General features: G+C 36.0%; 13 non-coding genes across 13 annotated transcripts; 6 read left to right on the top strand and 7 right to left on the bottom strand.

Moving 5' to 3' along the window:
* Positions 1-474: 474 nt before the first annotated feature.
* On the bottom strand, positions 475-546 carry Trnaw-cca (transfer RNA tryptophan (anticodon CCA)). Its single transcript has one exon. It is a non-coding gene; the product is annotated as a tRNA-Trp (tRNA).
* A 404-nt stretch (positions 547-950) lies between these two features.
* On the top strand, positions 951-1,032 carry Trnas-aga (transfer RNA serine (anticodon AGA)). The gene has a single exon. It is a non-coding gene; the product is annotated as a tRNA-Ser (tRNA).
* Positions 1,033-1,583: 551 nt separating this feature from the next.
* Positions 1,584-1,655, bottom strand: Trnaw-cca (transfer RNA tryptophan (anticodon CCA)). Its single transcript has one exon. It is a non-coding gene; the product is annotated as a tRNA-Trp (tRNA).
* Positions 1,656-2,059: 404 nt separating this feature from the next.
* Positions 2,060-2,141, top strand: Trnas-aga (transfer RNA serine (anticodon AGA)). Its single transcript has one exon. It is a non-coding gene; the product is annotated as a tRNA-Ser (tRNA).
* A 551-nt stretch (positions 2,142-2,692) lies between these two features.
* Positions 2,693-2,764, bottom strand: Trnaw-cca (transfer RNA tryptophan (anticodon CCA)). The gene has a single exon. It is a non-coding gene; the product is annotated as a tRNA-Trp (tRNA).
* A 404-nt stretch (positions 2,765-3,168) lies between these two features.
* On the top strand, positions 3,169-3,250 carry Trnas-aga (transfer RNA serine (anticodon AGA)). Its single transcript has one exon. It is a non-coding gene; the product is annotated as a tRNA-Ser (tRNA).
* Positions 3,251-3,801: 551 nt separating this feature from the next.
* On the bottom strand, positions 3,802-3,873 carry Trnaw-cca (transfer RNA tryptophan (anticodon CCA)). The gene has a single exon. It is a non-coding gene; the product is annotated as a tRNA-Trp (tRNA).
* Positions 3,874-4,277: 404 nt separating this feature from the next.
* On the top strand, positions 4,278-4,359 carry Trnas-aga (transfer RNA serine (anticodon AGA)). Its single transcript has one exon. It is a non-coding gene; the product is annotated as a tRNA-Ser (tRNA).
* Positions 4,360-4,910: 551 nt separating this feature from the next.
* Trnaw-cca (transfer RNA tryptophan (anticodon CCA)) lies at positions 4,911-4,982 on the bottom strand. Its single transcript has one exon. It is a non-coding gene; the product is annotated as a tRNA-Trp (tRNA).
* Positions 4,983-5,386: 404 nt separating this feature from the next.
* On the top strand, positions 5,387-5,468 carry Trnas-aga (transfer RNA serine (anticodon AGA)). Its single transcript has one exon. It is a non-coding gene; the product is annotated as a tRNA-Ser (tRNA).
* A 551-nt stretch (positions 5,469-6,019) lies between these two features.
* Positions 6,020-6,091, bottom strand: Trnaw-cca (transfer RNA tryptophan (anticodon CCA)). Its single transcript has one exon. It is a non-coding gene; the product is annotated as a tRNA-Trp (tRNA).
* A 404-nt stretch (positions 6,092-6,495) lies between these two features.
* Trnas-aga (transfer RNA serine (anticodon AGA)) lies at positions 6,496-6,577 on the top strand. Its single transcript has one exon. It is a non-coding gene; the product is annotated as a tRNA-Ser (tRNA).
* A 551-nt stretch (positions 6,578-7,128) lies between these two features.
* Trnaw-cca (transfer RNA tryptophan (anticodon CCA)) lies at positions 7,129-7,200 on the bottom strand. The gene has a single exon. It is a non-coding gene; the product is annotated as a tRNA-Trp (tRNA).
* Positions 7,201-14,211: the final 7,011 nt, after the last annotated feature.

Genomic DNA, 14,211 nt, shown 5'->3' with positions numbered 1-14,211 from the left:
AAAGTTATCGATAAGTTAACCACAGATTGATTCTGTCCTGAAAACGACCATTTTGAATGAATTCAGATGTTAATATGACAGAGTTCATTCAGCTCAACTGTGGACTGAGGAAGATCGTTAAGGTATCATGCATAGAGGAAGAAAAAAGGCACACACTCTCAGTATCAATCCTAACAATTTCGGGGAGATAAGCGGTGATTTGCCAGTAAATACTTTGATTTTGATAAAAATCGTTAGCTTTCCTATCTTCCGTCTGAAATTAAATTGTTATTGAAGGAAAACTGTTAGATACAAATTAAGAATAACGTATGTGAGAATCTTTGTGTTTCACTGACATGTAACTTGAACGAGAAACAGGCATCAAGTAGGTATCTCTTTCACTCACACAGTTTTCAATCAGTTTCTTTCAATTGTCACAAACGTTGAATGTGAGACCTTTTCAATATTTCTAGAAAATTGCATCAAAAATACATATGACCCCGACGTGATTCGAACACGCAACCTTCTGATCTGGAGTCAGACGCGCTACCGTTGCGCCACGGAGTCCTTCTTCCAACCTAATGGAATTTTTAGTCTATAACGCTCAGGTTATTATCGATCCTGCTAAACCTGTACCCCTCCCTTTGGCTGTAAAAAAATAAAATCGTGTTTTCCTTACTTTTTGAAAAATATACGATTCAACACGAATCAATCATGATAATTTATAGACAAAATGTTCAAGACAAACTTGAATATTGAAAATATCGCCTGCGGCTACAATCCAAAATTGTTTGCCGAATTTAACTCTAGTTACTATAATTTAACAAAGGCTAAGTTTCCTAATTCAGACTTGCTAATGGAAATTTAAGAACTTATCAGATGACTTCCGACTGACGATGTGGCACTTACGACAGGTTGTTGTCGCATCTGGTATTAAGTATAAAGGAGTTAATTTTGGACGAACGTATCAAGTCGTCGTGGCCGAGTGGTTAAGGCGATAGACTAGAAATCTATTGGGGTCTCCCCGCACAGGTTCGAATCCTGTCGACGACGCAGACTTTTTGATATCCACTTTTTGTAATGAATCACACACACTGCTCACTCAACGCGCTCAAAGACAAGTAGGAATCAAAGTTATCGATAAGTTAACCACAGATTGATTCTGTCCTGAAAACGACCATTTTGAATGAATTCAGATGTTAATATGACAGAGTTCATTCAGCTCAACTGTGGACTGAGGAAGATCGTTAAGGTATCATGCATAGAGGAAGAAAAAAGGCACACACTCTCAGTATCAATCCTAACAATTTCGGGGAGATAAGCGGTGATTTGCCAGTAAATACTTTGATTTTGATAAAAATCGTTAGCTTTCCTATCTTCCGTCTGAAATTAAATTGTTATTGAAGGAAAACTGTTAGATACAAATTAAGAATAACGTATGTGAGAATCTTTGTGTTTCACTGACATGTAACTTGAACGAGAAACAGGCATCAAGTAGGTATCTCTTTCACTCACACAGTTTTCAATCAGTTTCTTTCAATTGTCACAAACGTTGAATGTGAGACCTTTTCAATATTTCTAGAAAATTGCATCAAAAATACATATGACCCCGACGTGATTCGAACACGCAACCTTCTGATCTGGAGTCAGACGCGCTACCGTTGCGCCACGGAGTCCTTCTTCCAACCTAATGGAATTTTTAGTCTATAACGCTCAGGTTATTATCGATCCTGCTAAACCTGTACCCCTCCCTTTGGCTGTAAAAAAATAAAATCGTGTTTTCCTTACTTTTTGAAAAATATACGATTCAACACGAATCAATCATGATAATTTATAGACAAAATGTTCAAGACAAACTTGAATATTGAAAATATCGCCTGCGGCTACAATCCAAAATTGTTTGCCGAATTTAACTCTAGTTACTATAATTTAACAAAGGCTAAGTTTCCTAATTCAGACTTGCTAATGGAAATTTAAGAACTTATCAGATGACTTCCGACTGACGATGTGGCACTTACGACAGGTTGTTGTCGCATCTGGTATTAAGTATAAAGGAGTTAATTTTGGACGAACGTATCAAGTCGTCGTGGCCGAGTGGTTAAGGCGATAGACTAGAAATCTATTGGGGTCTCCCCGCACAGGTTCGAATCCTGTCGACGACGCAGACTTTTTGATATCCACTTTTTGTAATGAATCACACACACTGCTCACTCAACGCGCTCAAAGACAAGTAGGAATCAAAGTTATCGATAAGTTAACCACAGATTGATTCTGTCCTGAAAACGACCATTTTGAATGAATTCAGATGTTAATATGACAGAGTTCATTCAGCTCAACTGTGGACTGAGGAAGATCGTTAAGGTATCATGCATAGAGGAAGAAAAAAGGCACACACTCTCAGTATCAATCCTAACAATTTCGGGGAGATAAGCGGTGATTTGCCAGTAAATACTTTGATTTTGATAAAAATCGTTAGCTTTCCTATCTTCCGTCTGAAATTAAATTGTTATTGAAGGAAAACTGTTAGATACAAATTAAGAATAACGTATGTGAGAATCTTTGTGTTTCACTGACATGTAACTTGAACGAGAAACAGGCATCAAGTAGGTATCTCTTTCACTCACACAGTTTTCAATCAGTTTCTTTCAATTGTCACAAACGTTGAATGTGAGACCTTTTCAATATTTCTAGAAAATTGCATCAAAAATACATATGACCCCGACGTGATTCGAACACGCAACCTTCTGATCTGGAGTCAGACGCGCTACCGTTGCGCCACGGAGTCCTTCTTCCAACCTAATGGAATTTTTAGTCTATAACGCTCAGGTTATTATCGATCCTGCTAAACCTGTACCCCTCCCTTTGGCTGTAAAAAAATAAAATCGTGTTTTCCTTACTTTTTGAAAAATATACGATTCAACACGAATCAATCATGATAATTTATAGACAAAATGTTCAAGACAAACTTGAATATTGAAAATATCGCCTGCGGCTACAATCCAAAATTGTTTGCCGAATTTAACTCTAGTTACTATAATTTAACAAAGGCTAAGTTTCCTAATTCAGACTTGCTAATGGAAATTTAAGAACTTATCAGATGACTTCCGACTGACGATGTGGCACTTACGACAGGTTGTTGTCGCATCTGGTATTAAGTATAAAGGAGTTAATTTTGGACGAACGTATCAAGTCGTCGTGGCCGAGTGGTTAAGGCGATAGACTAGAAATCTATTGGGGTCTCCCCGCACAGGTTCGAATCCTGTCGACGACGCAGACTTTTTGATATCCACTTTTTGTAATGAATCACACACACTGCTCACTCAACGCGCTCAAAGACAAGTAGGAATCAAAGTTATCGATAAGTTAACCACAGATTGATTCTGTCCTGAAAACGACCATTTTGAATGAATTCAGATGTTAATATGACAGAGTTCATTCAGCTCAACTGTGGACTGAGGAAGATCGTTAAGGTATCATGCATAGAGGAAGAAAAAAGGCACACACTCTCAGTATCAATCCTAACAATTTCGGGGAGATAAGCGGTGATTTGCCAGTAAATACTTTGATTTTGATAAAAATCGTTAGCTTTCCTATCTTCCGTCTGAAATTAAATTGTTATTGAAGGAAAACTGTTAGATACAAATTAAGAATAACGTATGTGAGAATCTTTGTGTTTCACTGACATGTAACTTGAACGAGAAACAGGCATCAAGTAGGTATCTCTTTCACTCACACAGTTTTCAATCAGTTTCTTTCAATTGTCACAAACGTTGAATGTGAGACCTTTTCAATATTTCTAGAAAATTGCATCAAAAATACATATGACCCCGACGTGATTCGAACACGCAACCTTCTGATCTGGAGTCAGACGCGCTACCGTTGCGCCACGGAGTCCTTCTTCCAACCTAATGGAATTTTTAGTCTATAACGCTCAGGTTATTATCGATCCTGCTAAACCTGTACCCCTCCCTTTGGCTGTAAAAAAATAAAATCGTGTTTTCCTTACTTTTTGAAAAATATACGATTCAACACGAATCAATCATGATAATTTATAGACAAAATGTTCAAGACAAACTTGAATATTGAAAATATCGCCTGCGGCTACAATCCAAAATTGTTTGCCGAATTTAACTCTAGTTACTATAATTTAACAAAGGCTAAGTTTCCTAATTCAGACTTGCTAATGGAAATTTAAGAACTTATCAGATGACTTCCGACTGACGATGTGGCACTTACGACAGGTTGTTGTCGCATCTGGTATTAAGTATAAAGGAGTTAATTTTGGACGAACGTATCAAGTCGTCGTGGCCGAGTGGTTAAGGCGATAGACTAGAAATCTATTGGGGTCTCCCCGCACAGGTTCGAATCCTGTCGACGACGCAGACTTTTTGATATCCACTTTTTGTAATGAATCACACACACTGCTCACTCAACGCGCTCAAAGACAAGTAGGAATCAAAGTTATCGATAAGTTAACCACAGATTGATTCTGTCCTGAAAACGACCATTTTGAATGAATTCAGATGTTAATATGACAGAGTTCATTCAGCTCAACTGTGGACTGAGGAAGATCGTTAAGGTATCATGCATAGAGGAAGAAAAAAGGCACACACTCTCAGTATCAATCCTAACAATTTCGGGGAGATAAGCGGTGATTTGCCAGTAAATACTTTGATTTTGATAAAAATCGTTAGCTTTCCTATCTTCCGTCTGAAATTAAATTGTTATTGAAGGAAAACTGTTAGATACAAATTAAGAATAACGTATGTGAGAATCTTTGTGTTTCACTGACATGTAACTTGAACGAGAAACAGGCATCAAGTAGGTATCTCTTTCACTCACACAGTTTTCAATCAGTTTCTTTCAATTGTCACAAACGTTGAATGTGAGACCTTTTCAATATTTCTAGAAAATTGCATCAAAAATACATATGACCCCGACGTGATTCGAACACGCAACCTTCTGATCTGGAGTCAGACGCGCTACCGTTGCGCCACGGAGTCCTTCTTCCAACCTAATGGAATTTTTAGTCTATAACGCTCAGGTTATTATCGATCCTGCTAAACCTGTACCCCTCCCTTTGGCTGTAAAAAAATAAAATCGTGTTTTCCTTACTTTTTGAAAAATATACGATTCAACACGAATCAATCATGATAATTTATAGACAAAATGTTCAAGACAAACTTGAATATTGAAAATATCGCCTGCGGCTACAATCCAAAATTGTTTGCCGAATTTAACTCTAGTTACTATAATTTAACAAAGGCTAAGTTTCCTAATTCAGACTTGCTAATGGAAATTTAAGAACTTATCAGATGACTTCCGACTGACGATGTGGCACTTACGACAGGTTGTTGTCGCATCTGGTATTAAGTATAAAGGAGTTAATTTTGGACGAACGTATCAAGTCGTCGTGGCCGAGTGGTTAAGGCGATAGACTAGAAATCTATTGGGGTCTCCCCGCACAGGTTCGAATCCTGTCGACGACGCAGACTTTTTGATATCCACTTTTTGTAATGAATCACACACACTGCTCACTCAACGCGCTCAAAGACAAGTAGGAATCAAAGTTATCGATAAGTTAACCACAGATTGATTCTGTCCTGAAAACGACCATTTTGAATGAATTCAGATGTTAATATGACAGAGTTCATTCAGCTCAACTGTGGACTGAGGAAGATCGTTAAGGTATCATGCATAGAGGAAGAAAAAAGGCACACACTCTCAGTATCAATCCTAACAATTTCGGGGAGATAAGCGGTGATTTGCCAGTAAATACTTTGATTTTGATAAAAATCGTTAGCTTTCCTATCTTCCGTCTGAAATTAAATTGTTATTGAAGGAAAACTGTTAGATACAAATTAAGAATAACGTATGTGAGAATCTTTGTGTTTCACTGACATGTAACTTGAACGAGAAACAGGCATCAAGTAGGTATCTCTTTCACTCACACAGTTTTCAATCAGTTTCTTTCAATTGTCACAAACGTTGAATGTGAGACCTTTTCAATATTTCTAGAAAATTGCATCAAAAATACATATGACCCCGACGTGATTCGAACACGCAACCTTCTGATCTGGAGTCAGACGCGCTACCGTTGCGCCACGGAGTCCTTCTTCCAACCTAATGGAATTTTTAGTCTATAACGCTCAGGTTATTATCGATCCTGCTAAACCTGTACCCCTCCCTTTGGCTGTAAAAAAATAAAATCGTGTTTTCCTTACTTTTTGAAAAATATACGATTCAACACGAATCAATCATGATAATTTATAGACAAAATGTTCAAGACAAACTTGAATATTGAAAATATCGCCTGCGGCTACAATCCAAAATTGTTTGCCGAATTTAACTCTAGTTACTATAATTTAACAAAGGCTAAGTTTCCTAATTCAGACTTGCTAATGGAAATTTAAGAACTTATCAGATGACTTCCGACTGACGATGTGGCACTTACGACAGGTTGTTGTCGCATCTGGTATTAAGTATAAAGGAGTTAATTTTGGACGAACGTATCAAGTCGTCGTGGCCGAGTGGTTAAGGCGATAGACTAGAAATCTATTGGGGTCTCCCCGCACAGGTTCGAATCCTGTCGACGACGCAGACTTTTTGATATCCACTTTTTGTAATGAATCACACACACTGCTCACTCAACGCGCTCAAAGACAAGTAGGAATCAAAGTTATCGATAAGTTAACCACAGATTGATTCTGTCCTGAAAACGACCATTTTGAATGAATTCAGATGTTAATATGACAGAGTTCATTCAGCTCAACTGTGGACTGAGGAAGATCGTTAAGGTATCATGCATAGAGGAAGAAAAAAGGCACACACTCTCAGTATCAATCCTAACAATTTCGGGGAGATAAGCGGTGATTTGCCAGTAAATACTTTGATTTTGATAAAAATCGTTAGCTTTCCTATCTTCCGTCTGAAATTAAATTGTTATTGAAGGAAAACTGTTAGATACAAATTAAGAATAACGTATGTGAGAATCTTTGTGTTTCACTGACATGTAACTTGAACGAGAAACAGGCATCAAGTAGGTATCTCTTTCACTCACACAGTTTTCAATCAGTTTCTTTCAATTGTCACAAACGTTGAATGTGAGACCTTTTCAATATTTCTAGAAAATTGCATCAAAAATACATATGACCCCGACGTGATTCGAACACGCAACCTTCTGATCTGGAGTCAGACGCGCTACCGTTGCGCCACGGAGTCCTTCTTCCAACCTAATGGAATTTTTAGTCTATAACGCTCAGGTTATTATCGATCCTGCTAAACCTGTACCCCTCCCTTTGGCTGTAAAAAAATAAAATCGTGTTTTCCTTACTTTTTGAAAAATATACGATTCAACACGAATCAATCATGATAATTTATAGACAAAATGTTCAAGACAAACTTGAATATTGAAAATATCGCCTGCGGCTACAATCCAAAATTGTTTGCCGAATTTAACTCTAGTTACTATAATTTAACAAAGGCTAAGTTTCCTAATTCAGACTTGCTAATGGAAATTTAAGAACTTATCAGATGACTTCCGACTGACGATGTGGCACTTACGACAGGTTGTTGTCGCATCTGGTATTAAGTATAAAGGAGTTAATTTTGGACGAACGTATCAAGTCGTCGTGTCGGTCTTTAGATTGATCTTTAGGCGTACCCATTTAAGACAACCAAATTACTACTTTACATTTACTTTAACAGGCTTATTTTCAGACAAGCTCTTTAACACAAATATTTTCTCCTGTTCGCATTAACTACGGATAAAGTTGTTGGGAAGGTCTATGAAAAAAAATAAGCAAAAATACACTATTCACTTTAGGGACTATATTCGAGAACAACGAAAATTAAAGGGCGATAATCATGTTTTCAAATCTATTACTAATCAATTTCCCTAGCACTCAACAATGTACGAGCTAAATTTTTACCTTTAAATATATGTAATAATCCAAATGTTTTAAAATTTAAAGAATTGATGAATACATAAGATTTATTTACACTTACTGGAATAGCAAAATTTTGCACAAGTGTTATTAAAACCTATTAATACATGTGCTTAATCATGTTACTATATAATCATGATAATTTGTACTTCCTGTCAAATATCTGCATTAATTATATATACTATTATTGCACCTTTGTTAACCATGTTGTTCTAATGTAAATATGTTCTCACTTTTATTGTTTGTTAAAAAATGTTATACTAACATACCCCATGTGGGGGCTTTAGTGAAATAAAATTTCTTATGTCTTATGTCTTATGTCCTAGGCTATATCATGAGTATTTGATACATCATAAATCATACCCGATATAAATCAGACGTTTAAAATAATTTCAGCAAATTCAACCTTTTTTAGTCATTCAACTAAACTCAGCAATATTGTATGAAACAGAGTCAGGAAATTTTAACCTTTGATGGTAGTTTATAAATGAGATGAATATGCAAATTATGAAATGTGTTTATTTATGGTAATAATACATTAACAGAAGTAGAAAAGATTTGTTGTAAACAAATTCATGTTTTTGTTGAAAAAAAACACGTCATACATGATAAATTATTTGAATATAGCATATAATTTGATTTATAATTGTTTCGACATCTGCATTTTATTGCTCGTTTTAGAAGTTCTTCTCTTAATGATCCATAACGACTCTCGGTTGTTTGTTTGTTTTTCTGTGTCTCGTCGATATTTTTATAGCTTAGCAGTCAGAAAGCGGTCAGACCATAGCCGTTAAAATAATGATTATTGAAATTATTTTGATAGATAACGCTGTCTTGTTCTTTCGATCAGTTTCGTTAGCAGTTTTTGTCTTACCAAAAATATTATTCTGGAATTAATACAACACTTTTAATATATATGCAAAGTTTAGTTTTGAACTTTTAAAAGTTTTTTACGGATTATTTAACATTATGGCTTTTCGGAGAAAAAGGAAACCTACAAGTCGGTTTTCTCCGGATTCAATTGAAATCAGCAGACAAGAAAGTGACTGTTCGTCTTGGACAGTTAAGAAGTTCAAGGAAGAACTGACAAATATTGGAATAAACATTACTTCAATAGAGTACGTTTGTTTACTACTTGTAGGTACAATAAGATTGGATAAATATTTTGGTGCCAGTTGGTGTTTTGATGTATACATTAATAATGATTTGTGGTAAAGTATTCAAATCAGTTTCGGAACATGCACAGTTGTCAAATGAAGACCAGGAAGTCTCGCCAATTTTACCTAATGTGACCAGTAATTCGTCTAACGAACTTCCACTTCTGATCGGAAGTTGTTATAGGATAAAGGGATTCAATGAATTCTAACACCAATAGGAATAATTATAATACTTCTTTATCAGCGGATTTTCCGGGAATATACAAGATACAAGACGAAATAGATTTCAACAAGTGCACACATCAGATGATCATGTGTTTTACATTATACAAATGGTACGGTGTTTCTCCTAGTGAAAGCGATTGCCGGATAAATCCCACCCTTAACACTTCTACAGCTACTATTACCGGAGTGCCATCATCGTCTGTTCCCTTTTTGGATATCATTTCACCAGCGCTTACAAAGCAAATTATTGAAGGTAGGGACGTTAATCTAGCCGGATTACTTATGAAAGATTATGAATCTGTTCAGGCAGCTAGTACTTTGCTTACTAGCAGTGGTCTTGAAATCAATTTACCAGGAAAAAAGGATATCCTGCTCCATAGAACGCTCACTATTAAAGAATTCGTATGCGTTTTTGGCAAATATAAACGCGTCATGTGTAGGGTTTTTCCTCAACGTAGCGAAGAATTAGATTGTTACGTAGCTAACATTTTACAGATTGAATCTAGTTACGGTGAAAAAAATACGAGTATTATATTATGAGCTTTTTGCTGCCAAAGCCGCAACTGCACTTCGCGATTTCAAAGTTAAATTTGACTGGGGAGTTAAAGACAGTGACATTCTAACGCTTTTAGTTCCTCATGCAAGGCCAGAAGTTTGTAGACTTTGTTTCGCTATTGATCACGGAACAATTTTTTGCCCTCTTTCTTCTCAATCAGTAGAACATAGTACTTATCCTAAGAATAGACCTTCTTCCGATCACGTCGATAGGAGGGGCATAACACGAATTTTGCACGATGGGAAAGAAATCTGCAATAACTATAACACGACAAGAGGGTGTGCCAGACCGGGTTGTTCTTTGGCTCATATTATCAGTTCTTGTTTCGTTTTTCATTCCGCCTTTAATTGCAACAAAGATACTCAAATTTCCTCGGACTTGTAAATCATTATGGTCGCTATATACCAGATTTCTCAACAGTTTCAGACGAGAGCAAAAACTAAATGGATATGGTCAAGCAGACACCAAGACGCGTTTGATGAACTGAAAAGATTGTTAGCAAGTGCAAAAATGCTAGCACATTATAATAGTAACGCGACACAAACACACGTAATAGTAGATGCGAGCCCTGTAGGACTTGGAGCTATTTTGAGGCAGAAACAAAGTGATGGGAATTTTAGACCTGTTACATTTGCAAGTAGAACACTGAACGATGTCGAACAACGATATTCCCAAACCGAGCGCGAAGTCCTTGCTGTCGTTTGGGGATGTGAACGTTTTTATTTGTACTTATTTGCGAAAGAATTTATTTTAGTGACCGACCACAAACCGTTAGAGGTTATCTATTCCCCGAAATCTAAACCACCAGCTCGTATTGAAAGATGGGCGATGCGTTTACAGCCTTATACGTTACGTGCAAAATGCAGCAGACTGCCTTTCGAGATTGTCGCAAGTTCAAGATGAGACTACAGGTAGAAATATTGCAGAGGAGTATGCTTATTTCGTAGCACAAAATGCAGTTCCGAGCGCGATGACGTTTAAACTGATTAAAGATCAGCACATTTGGGTAAAGAAATTAAACAGATTTTGAATGGAAAAATTTCAAAGTCAAACAATCTCTTCCGTTTCCGAGAAGAATTATCAGTTGTTGATGGTGTACTTTTAAAGGGATCACGAATCGTTATACCTGATAAACTTAAAAAACAATCGTTACAATTAGCACACGAGGGTATTCAAGGTATTGTTAAAACAAAATTAAGATTGCGTAAAAAAGTATGGCGGCCAAGAATCGACCAAGATGCTGAAAATATGGTAAAAACGTGAAGAGCGTGCCAAGTCGTAGGACCCGTGCCGAAACAAGAACCTATAAAAAGAACACAGTTGCCAGACGGACCGTGGACTTGTGTGCAGATCTTATATATGGGACCATTTCCAGCAGGTGAATATGATTGTGTTTGTCGTAGTGGATTATTACTCCAGGTGGCAAAAGGTAGCGATACTTAAGTCAGTTACAACCGATAAAATTATCTGTTCGCTTTATATGATGTTTTCTCATCACGGAATTCCAATATATTTGAAAACGGACAATGGACCCCAATTCACATCAAAGGAATTTTATAATTATTTGAGCAAAAACGGTGTCAAACATAACAGAAGCACACCATATTGGCCTTCAGCCAATGGTGAAGTTGAAAGACAAAACAGAACTTTACTAAAAGCATTTTGAACAGCTAATGCCGAAAATCGAGACTGGAGAAAAGAAATTCCGAAATCTCTATTAGCCTACCGCAGTACTACGCATAGTTCTACTGGGGAAAGTCCTGCAGAACGCCTCTTCAATAGGAAAATTCGTACAAAACTACCCGAGATTAATGCGGAGAATGAAAAAAGATGACGCAGATACGCGAGGAAAAGACTTTGAAATGAAAGAAAAGGGAAAAACATATGCCGATCAAAAAAGAAAAACGAGAGAATCAGTCATTGACGTTGGAGATATAGTGTTACAAAAACAGACTTAAACCAACAAACTGTCAACATCATTCGAACACGATCCGTATTATGTTGTCAAGAGAGAAGGATCTCGTCTTACCTTAAAGAACAATGAAGGAACCACTTCCCAAAGAAACAGTTCATTTGTTAAAAAGTTTAACGGACAAATAAACGAAGAAGAAACTTTTGTGAACGAAAACATTGACACTAATATTTAAGACACAAATGAAAATGAACATACAGATCCAGAAGTTAACCTTCGTGAGGATTCATCGATTCCGTCAAGACCAAAACGTAATCAAAAGTAACCAGAGCGTTTTAAAGATTTTGTGATGAACTAAAACTGTAAATGTTCGCTATAGACTGTATATATTTAGTATAATCATGTAGGGTTTCATTAGATTATTTTCACACATTTTACAGACAACTTCTTTAGATTAAATAAGTTCTTAATTTCGCTAAGTGTTTACTTTGGAAATTAATCTTTCAGTAATATAATTATCAATCCAAGGAAAAGAGGAATGTAGTATTTACATTGTTGATATTTATCAGTTCAAGTTTGTTTACGTTAATCAGCTGTCCGTGCTATAAACTGTAAGCATCATCGGATGCAGTGACATGAGTTATACCTTTATCTTTAGATTCCCACGATCTGCATTTCTACTTAATGATTATAAAATCATGTGTATTGCTGTAGATTCTAGTTAGTTTATATTAAACCATGTAACCATAAAGTTGTATGTTTCTTCCAAGGTGCCTTGAGCGCGTACACTACAAGAATCCTTTTGTTTTTCAGATCCATTGTTTTTCAAAGAGAATGGTAACGCTTTAGACCGGGACTTTTTCATCAGAAGTCTAAGACATGTACTAGATATTTGTGGGTACAACTCAAGCTTATACAATGATCATTCCTTTAGAATTGGTGCCAGTACATCGGTAGGATCTGTTAATATTCAAGATCATCTTATCAAAACACTTGGTCGGTGGAAATCAGACAGTTATTGTCGTTATATTCGTCTTTCCAAGGACACTATTCGAAAAGCTCAGAAGTCTTAGACATTGTCTAAAAATACATGAGTCATATTGGATATGCGCACTTGAATGGATTACCAAGAACTATTTACTTAAATGTGAACTTGTTGACCATTATTGAACTTTTATGCGAATTAACTATACTTGTTATGAAGTATTCAGCCATACGAAGAGTTGCTGTTTCCCCTGATACATGTGGATTTATATTTTACTGTATTTACAGAACTTGTGTCATTGAGTTTTTTGCCAAAAAACGCTCATTTCAATTTAGAGCCTGCTTGGAATGTGAAAAGAAACACTTGTGGACCTTATAATTTTCTGAATATTCAGCCATGTATCATACTTTTTCAGCACATGCGTCTTGAAGGCCCCCTTTATACCCCCTTTTGTATTCCACCTCACTTAAAATCTTACCACTTGGGGGATTACTCAGCTCATATATTTTTTTTTATTTTTCATATAATCTGAGCAATGGCCATTCATTACATTTTTTATTACTGGTCAGTCTTTTAAATGACAATTTTTATCCCCCAAATTCTTTCAACTAACAACTCACATTTCATTAGTTATACTCTCAGGTTATACTACAGTTGATAGGACAGGTCACGTCGAATTTCCTGTCAACCACTGTTTCGCAAGCATCAGTAGTTCGCGCAAACTACGCTTTACCACAGCTCAGGATTCAGGGAATTCGACAGGAAAATATTTTCATAATTAGCAAAGATATTTTCAAAATTAGCTGAGATGATTTCCGAAGGGCAATACTTATATAATTTCAGTTTCTGTAATACATTTTATATTTGTTTTATATTTGTCAGTATTCTCTATTGAAATGTATTCGTTTTCAGTCAGGCTTTTTGTCTCTGTTATAGCACCACCAGCTACCCAAGTACAGACTACATTAATTAACTTTGTACAGGTCATTAAGGTCAATTACAAGTGTATACCAGTTGTAACCTACAGACGATAATCAATGAGTCATTAACTATGTCACAACGTAGATAATTTACAGTATACCGTCATGGAGAAACTATGTGGTTATAAATGTTGTAAATAGTCCTAGCTACAATCTAAATTTCATCCGAAATATTTAGTTTGTTCCACCTTGACTTTCCAACCAAATAAAAGACGTATTTCACACATTAGGAATATAAAGAAGATGATGATGGAAATTCAAATGTAAATTTACCATGATATGATGGATATTTCGGAAAAGTAAATAATTAGTAAATCTGCACGAAACCATAAAGACATGAGCCAATTATAGTCATACAAAATTATGTCAAACAATCCATTTGAAATAATAAATGGTCTGTATCATAAATATTGTCTGATCAAAGAAATCAAAGGAATTTTATTATCAATATGAAATCAAGAGGGCATAATG

This window comes from Mytilus edulis, chromosome 12, assembly GCF_963676685.1.
Source record: "Mytilus edulis chromosome 12, xbMytEdul2.2, whole genome shotgun sequence".
Lineage (NCBI taxonomy): Eukaryota > Metazoa > Mollusca > Bivalvia > Mytilida > Mytilidae > Mytilus > Mytilus edulis.
This window is presented reverse-complemented; position numbering and strand designations above follow the sequence as displayed.